We start from the raw sequence: 8,536 nt of genomic DNA, 5'->3' as shown, positions 1-8,536 counted from the left end.
AAGGGCCTTGTCTGGGTTACTGGTCCTATTGCAGCAGGGGTCTATATTGGTGGTCTGTGCAGGAATCTTATTCATAAGGTTAGAAAAAATTCAATATGATTTTGCTGAAAGAATTTTCTGGGTTTTTGAGCTGAAATTCTTCTTTTTCTTTTACTTATATTATTCTTAGGTTTGATAGTTTTCTTTTTCTTTTTTCTTTTTCTTTAAAGATTTTACTTTGACACATCATGAGAAAGTTGGAGGTACACCTAGAAAACACATGATCACAGAATGCACACAGCACAGAAGCATCAATGTCTGCAGCTAATGCTGGCGCTGGAGTTCTGAGCTTGACATGATACAGGGGCTGGAGGAATGAATTAGTATTCCTTTCTTTCTTTCTTACCTTCACCTTCCACAGAATCCACACCAACCTTCTCATGATCCTTCTCTAGGGCAGCCATGTCCTCATAGGCCTTAGAGAATAGAGAACTCCCCCTCCTCCATGCCCTCACCCATGTACCAGCAGACAAAGGCACGCTTGGCATACATCAGATTAAACTTGTGATCTAGGCTAGCCCAGGCCCCAGCAATGGCTGTGGTATTACTCAGCATTCTCAAAGCTCAGGTCACCAGCAGGTACCACAGTAGGAGGCTGGTAGTTAATGCCAACCTTGAAGCCAGTGGAACACCAGTCTACAAACTACATGCTGTGCTTGGTCTTGATGGTGACAATGGCAGCATCGGTATCTTTGGGGACCACATCACCTTGGTACAGCAGGCAGCAATCCATTTATTTACCATGGCGTGGGCCACATTTCACCATTTGGTTGGCTGGCTCAAAGCAGGCATTGGTGATCTCTGCTACAGAAAGCTACTCATGGTAGGCTTTCTCAGCAAAGATGACAGGGGCATAGATGGCCAGAGGGAAGTGGATGTGAGGTAGAGTACCAGGTTGGTCCAGAATTCTGTCAGATAAATATTCAGGGCCCCATTAAATCTGAGGGAATTAAATTGTGATGGAAGACACAATCTGGATAATAAAGCAGTTAAGGTTAGTGTAGTTTGGGCACTCAAGGTCAAAGTTTCTATGACAGATATCATAGATGGCCTCATTGTCTACCATGAAGGCACAATCAGAGTTCTTCAGGGTGGTATGGGTGGTGAGAATGGAATTGTAGGGCTCAACCACAGCAGTGGAAACCTGAGGGGCTGGGTAAGTGGAGTCCAGCTTGGACTTCTTTCCATAATCAACAGAGAGCCACTCCATCAGCAGGGAGGTGAATGCAGAGCCTGTTCCTCTGACAAAGCTGTGGAAAACCCAGAAGCCCTGGAGACCCGTGCACTAGTCAGTCAGATTAAAAATTCATTCCAAGACAAAGTCAGTGATCTCCTTACCAATGGTGTAGTGGCCATGGGCATAGTTACTGACAGCATCTTCCTTGCCTGTAATGATCTGCTCAGGATGGAAGAGCTGGCGGTAGGTGCCAGTGTGAACTTCCTCAATAACTGTGGGTTCCAGGTTCAGGAACACTGCCCGGGGCACATGCTTGCCAGCTCCTGTCTCACTGAAGAAGGTGTTGAAGGAGTCATTTCCTCCCCCAATGGTCTGTCACTTGGAATTTGGCCATCAGGCTGGATGCCGTACTCAAGGCAGCAGAGCTCCCTGCAGGCATTGACGATTTGGACAGCAGCCTGGCCAACGTGGATGGAGATGAACTCACACTTGATAGCACGGGTTAGAAGGCAAGGGCAACAGAAGCAGACACCGGGTCCTGCTTACCATTCCCAACAACTAAGATGTGAGATAAGTAACACAACGAGACCTGCTATTTTCATAGTATCTTAGACTTCCTGGGTGGTTTTGTATCAGAAATTCTTTAGATTTAACGTTTTTTTCTATGGCGTCTCCAACATCTGAGATTCTTTCTTCCATTTCTTGTATTTTGTTAGTGATGCTTGCATCTGTAGATCCTGGTCACTTACCTAAAATTTCCATTCCTAGGTTTCCCTGAATTTGGGTTGTCTTTATTGCTTCAACTTCCATTTTCAGGTCTTGAGCAATTGTATCCATTTCCTTCTATTACTTTGGTTTTTAATTAGCTTTCTTTAAGAGATTTACTTGTTTTGTTTTTTTTTTAATTGTTTATGTGGTTTACTTATTTCCCTTTTAACAACCTCTATCATCTTCATGAAGTTGATTTTGAGGTTTTTGTTTATTTGTTTGTTTTTTTTGTGCTTTAGCTTTGTTTGGTATTCAGGGCTTTCTGTAATAGGACTGCTGGCCTCTGGTTGTTCCATACTGTCCTGGTTATTGAATGTGTTCTTATGCTGGCATCTAGGCATCTGGGTATGAGATGATAATAGGTCCAGGTGCCAATCTGTATATGTATGCTTGATGGATGTGTTATTCCATAGTTTCTGTTTTCTGTCTAGTTTAACAAGGTGTCCCAGTCCATGTTATAGGTTTGTACAGGTATAGGTTGAGAGGGAGGGGTTTGGTGATAGGGCTTAGGAGGTACAAAGAGAGTTTAAAAAGTCTGCAGGTGGGTAGTCTGTGGGGCGCTGCCTGCACATTCTCCATTACAAGATGGTGCTGACATCCGGCTGGAGTTAGCAGTAAACAAGTCATGTGTGCACGCTCTGGGGAACTTTCCACTCCTTGAGCTCTGCCTCTCCTGTGGCGTCATATGGCCTGATGAGTTTCAAACAATCAGGGGGCTCCACGTCCAAGGCGAGGACTGATTCCTATATAAGGGGATGGGCTAGATAGTACGTGGTCTTCGCTTCTACTTGATGTAAGCTTATGCTCTGCCTCTCGAGAACATTAAAGCTTTACTGCAGAAGAATCCTATTTTGTGTGCCGCGTAGTTCTTGCTGGAGAGACGGTTGCGCGGGACATCTGGTGCCAAAACCCGGGAACTCGACCACTCCATCGTCTGCACAACAGAAGACCCCCTGTCTCCGGGCAGGGAGGATCCAGAACTGCAGGGAGATAAGTTTGGCAAGGTGTGTCTTACCCTGGATCTTTCTTTAAATTTGGTTTAAATCTTCCATGGCCATGGGAAGGGTCTGTAGAGGCTCTGGTCTTTGTCAGTGCAGTTTTTATTCTCTTCCTCTTAATTTCCTCTTGTGCCCATCCGGGCTAGGGTTAGTTTTGTGCTTACTCACCTTTCAGTTTCACTTTGAGCCGCAACGTAAATAAGCCTCGGGCATTACATCACTGTGATGGGCTCTTCACACTCAACCGTTACAGCCCTGCAGTCAATTCTTAAGCAGAGAGATTTAGAATTGTCCGCCCTCATCTTACAGCATTTCGTAAAAGAGGTAGAGCGTGCTGCCCCTTGGTTTGCGGTCTCTGGGTCTCTCTCACCAGCCTCAAGGAAAAGATTGGTTAGAGATTTAGACTGTGCGCTGACTGCCAGATACCTCGGGCCTGGGACCATGGCCATTTGGAGGATGGTACAAAATTGTTTAAAAGATAAGAGTTGTAGGCCCGCTGTTGCTGCGGGGCAAGAGGTATTGAGTGAAGTCCAGGATAGACTATCAGAAGCCGAACAGAGTGAGAGGGTGGGCACGCGCCAGAAAAAATATTTCCCCCCTAAGGAAAAAGGACCTTCAGGTATGCTGCACAGCGGGAGAGTTGTTACCCACAAACCTTCAGATTTTCATTCCCTTATGCCCTCTAATATTAAGAAAAGGGGAGTCAGCTTGTACCCTGTAGAAGACTTTGAGGCTCTTAACATTGAAAGCCTTGAGACTTCAGATGATGATGAGCGAGAAGGCTTAGACCCAAAAGAAAAAGCAGAGCTAGATAAAAAAGCTGCTAGATATGAGGAAGAGAGGTATCACCCTAATGAGCGGCGCAGACCTCTCTGCGTGCGCCATTAGTCGTTCCAACAGCACCTCCTTTACCAACAGCCCCTCCTCCTTATGAGACACGTGCACCTTTGAAAGCCTTCTCATTCCTCCCAGAGAGAGTAAGAAGACAGGTGCGTCTTGCATTATGCCACAAAAATTTGATGATTTTAAAAGAGGCATTTTCTATATTGTTACAGGCCCTAAAAAGTAAGGGCCTATATATTGCCACAGAAAAGGTCCAGATTTCTGATACCGGTCAATTCCTAGGGTCTGTGGTATTCCCTGATAAGATTGTCTCTTAAAAGCTTGAGATAAGAAGAGATCACCTCCACACCCTTAATAATTTTCAAAAATTACTGGGAGATATCAATTGGCTTAGACCTTTTCTTAAGATTCCTTCTGCTGAACTTAAACCCTTATTTGATATTCTAGAAGGAGATCCTCATGTCTCCTCACCTAGAAGTTTGACCCCGCAAGCAGAAAGAGCGTTACAGTTGGTAGAAGAAGCTATACAAGATGCACAATTGGCTCGCATAGATTATGATAAACCTTTTTCATTATGTGTTTTTAAAACAAACAGACTCCCTACTGCTGTGCTTTTGCAACAAGGATCATTATTGTGGGTACATCCTAATGCCTCGCCAGCTAAAATAATTGACTGCTATCCAGATGCTGTGGCACAATTGGCGCTGAGGGGACTTAAATCTGCCATCACACATTTTGGCACTGAACCACATTTGCTAATTGTTCCCTATAATGCCATACAGGTTTCCACTCTTGCTGCCACTTCGAATGATTGGGCTATCTTAGTCACCTCCTTTTCAGGAAAAAATAGATAATCATTACCCAAAACATCCAATTTTACAGTTTGCTTTAACCCAACCTGTAGTTTTTCCCAAAGTAACGTCCTGTAGTCCCCTAAAAGAAGGGTTAGTGATTTATACTGACGGTTCCAAGACCGGACTGGGGCTTTTGTGGTTAATGGACAGGTCTATTCGAGGCAGTATACAGAAGCCTCTCCACATGTGGTAGAATGTCTAGTGGTTCTTGAGGTCTTACAACGTTTCTCAGAACCTATAAATATAGTGTCTGATTCATCTTATGTTGTTAATGCTGTCAATCTGCTTGAGGCGGCTGGCATTATTAAACCATTATTTAATAATAATTATTGGAGCAATCCTTTGCTGCTGACTTGTATTGCTTCGCTGGCTGGTTTGTAAGCTCAAGGCACAAACAAAAAGAGAGACAAGGTGGTTATTGCCCAATCGCTTGTTGCTCTAGAACATGGAGCATCAGCCAATATCTGGTTGTCTATGCTTAAGCAGTAGGTCGCCGGCCAGACAGCCCTTACACTCCTATAACTTTGGTTCATTGCACAGGATTAGAGTGTCTGGTTTGAGCAGCCCATGAGGGATGCCGAGCAAAGCATCGCACTGAGAGCCCCTTGTCTCGGGGTATCACTGGGAGATATGTCATTTTGCATGAGGGTTGCCTGCCCCAGCGTCCCTCCCTCAGAAAAATGGCAGAGTGACAGGTCAAGAGTACTACGGGCTAGAACACATCAAAATGATCATTCATCATGACCAAGTAGGCTGCATCCCTGGAATGCAGGGATGGTTTAACATAAGGAAATCCATCAACGTAATCCACCATATAAACAAACTCAAAGACCAAAATCACATGGTCATCTCACTAGATGCTGAGAAAGCATTCTACAAAATCCAACACCCCTTCATGTAAAAGTCCTGGAAAGAACAGGAATCCAAGGCCCATACTTAAACATAATAAAAGCAATATACAGCAAACCAACAGCCAACAGCAAACTTAAAGGCGAGAAACTTGAAGCAATCCCACTAAAATCAGGGACTCGACAAGGCTGCCCACAATCCCCCTACCTATTCAACATAGTACTGGAAGTCCTGGCTGGAGCAATTAGACAGCAAAAGGAGATCAAGGGGATACAAATTGGAAAGGAAGAGATAAAAACATCACTCTTTGCAGATGACATGTTAGTGTACTTGAGTGACCTCAAAAATTCCACGAGAGAAATCCTACAGTTGATAAACAAGTTCAGCAAAGTGGCTGGATACAAAATTAACTCAAACAAATCAGTAGCCTTCCTGTACTCAAAGGACAAACATGTGGAGAAAGAAATTAGGGAAAACGTACCCTTCACAATCGTTACAAAAACTATGAAATACCTTGGTGTGACTCTAACTAAGCAAGTGAAGGACCTGTATGACAAGAACTTCAAACCTCTAAAGAAAGAAATTGAGGAGGATCTCAGAAAATGGAAAGATCTCCCATGCTTATGGATTGGAAAAATCAACATCTTAAAAATGGCCATCCTACCAAAAGCAATCTACAGATTCAATGCAATCATTATCAAAATTCCAACCCAGTTCTTCATGGAATTAGAAAGATCAATGTGCAATTTCATATGGAATAACAAAAGACCTAGAATAGTGAAATCCATCCTCAACAACAAAAAAACATCTGCGGGAATCACTATCCGTGACCTCAAGCTATATTACAAGGCAATTTTGCTGAAAACTGCATGGTACTGGTACAGAAATAGGCATGTGGATCAATGGAATAGAATAGAAGATCCAGAAATGAGCCCTCATGTATATGGTCACCTGATTTTTGACAAAGGAGCAGTAAACATTCAATGGAAATAGGACAGCGTATTCAACAAATGGTGCTGGTCCAACTGGCACTCAGCATGCAAAAGAATGAAAATAGACCCTTTCTTATCCCCTTATACAAAGCTCAAGTGTAAGTGGATCAAAGATCTTCACCTTAAACCAGATACACTGAAACTATTAGATGAGAAAGTAGGGAAAACCTTAGAACACTTAGGCACAGGAGAAAATTTCCTGAATAAAACACCAATGGCTCAAGCTCTAAGGTCAAAGATTAACAAATGGGACTTAATGAGATTGCAAAGTTTCTGTAAGACTAAGGACATCGTCAAGAAAACAAAACGGCAACCAATAGAATGGGAAAAGATCTTTACCAACACCACATCAGATAGAGGCCTAATATCCAAGGTGTACAAGGAACTCAAAAAGCTAGACACCAGAGAATCAAATAACCCTATTTAAAAATGGGGTACAGAGCTAAACAAAACGTTTTCAGTTGAGGAACACTGAATGGCAGAGAAACATCTGAGGAAGTGCTTGACATCCTTAGCCATCAGGGAAATGCAAATCAAAACAACCCTGAGATTCCACCTCACACTAGTCAGATTGGCCAAGATCCAAAACTCAGATGACAGCAGATGCTGGCGAGGTTGTGGAGAAAGAGGAACACTTCTCCACTTTTGGTGGGCTTGCAAGCTAATACAACCACTCTGGAAATCTGTCTGGCGATACCTCAGAAAATTGGATATAGTACTACCTGAAGACCCAGCTATTCCACTTCTGGGCATATACCCCAGAGACACTTTAATACACAACAAAGATATATGCACCACAATGTTCATAGCGGCTCTCTTTATAATAGCCAGAAGCTGGAAAGAACCCAGATGTCCTTCAGAAGATGAATGGATACAAAAATAGTGGTACATATACACAATGGAATACTACTCAGCCACCAGAAACAACGACTTAACCAAATTCTTAAGAAAATGGCTGCATCTAGAGAATATCATCCTGAGTGAGATAACCCAGTCACAAAAGAACAGACATAATATGCAATCACTGATAGTGGGATGCTAACCCCAGAGGCTTGCACTCCCCCAGAAACAACTCACAGACTGTATGAAGTCCAAGAAATAAAGAAAACAAAACAAAACAAAAAAAATTTACAAAACAAGAAAACTTTAAATATTTCCATGTTACATTTTGTTTTACATGTACTTTAGCTCATTGTAACTGTAAGGAAAAGATGACGGGGCACCAATGAAAGGAAAAGTCACAGGGCACCAATGTTGTGTGAGGATAACGATCCGAGTCATGGAACCAATGTTAGGGGAAGGATGAAGAGAGTGGGGGCATATGGCCCATGGAGGTGCGGCGAGGCCTGGGGATAAGGGAGATACCTCTGAGGGGTCCATGTTGGGAATTTCTTCCCTGAGGGACCAGCCATACAACAGTATAGTACGGAATAGAGTTTATTCAGGTCACGGGAGAGTTAAGAGGGTGGTAGAGGCAGAGAGAGAGAAGTAGGAGTAGAGGCCGGCCATGAGCACATGAGAGAGAGGAGGGAAGGGAAATGGGAGAGCAAGGCTGCAAGAGCACAAGGGCAGGAGAGGCTAAGAGAGAGAGGAGGGGTCAAGCAGCTCCTTTTATAGTGTCACGTCACTGGGGCGGAGCATACCTGGCCACTGCTGGGTAATTGAGGGGTGGGGTATACCTGGCTGTTGCTAAGTAACTGAGGGGTGGGGTTTACAGAATCCCAACAGTAACTATTAAGTTTTCAAGGCATTCAACCAAACCTTGAAAAAAATCAAGTACTGACTAAAAAATATATTCATATAGTTTTATATAAAAATTATGTTAAAATCTGAAAAAAAGTACTGACAAAAATGTATTATTTTAAGCAAAAAATGTTTAAAGTCTGTACATTTATCTTTGTTTTGTAAAATAAAGTTGTTTAAAAAAAAAAGAGTACTCTGGGCTACAAAAAGCCTAGCGGTGACTCCTGTACATGGTCTTTATACACCTTAATGAGGACTTGACTTCTATCTCTG

The 8,536-nt window shown here is 43.1% G+C and overlaps 1 pseudogene across 1 annotated transcript; it reads right to left on the bottom strand.

Moving 5' to 3' along the window:
- Positions 1 to 798: 798 nt before the first annotated feature.
- Positions 799 to 2,053, bottom strand: LOC308417100 (putative tubulin-like protein alpha-4B; annotated as a pseudogene). The gene is made up of 2 exons: positions 1,966 to 2,053; positions 799 to 1,488 (listed from the first exon to the last, which is right to left on the bottom strand). The product of its transcript is annotated as a putative tubulin-like protein alpha-4B (transcript).
- Between the last annotated feature and the right edge of the window lie 6,483 nt (positions 2,054 to 8,536).

This window comes from Micromys minutus (genome assembly GCF_963924665.1).
Source record: "Micromys minutus genome assembly, chromosome: 1".
In the NCBI taxonomy this organism is placed as follows: domain Eukaryota; kingdom Metazoa; phylum Chordata; class Mammalia; order Rodentia; family Muridae; genus Micromys; species Micromys minutus.
Note: the sequence above shows the minus strand (reverse complement) of the source record. Positions and strands in the feature narration are given on the sequence as shown.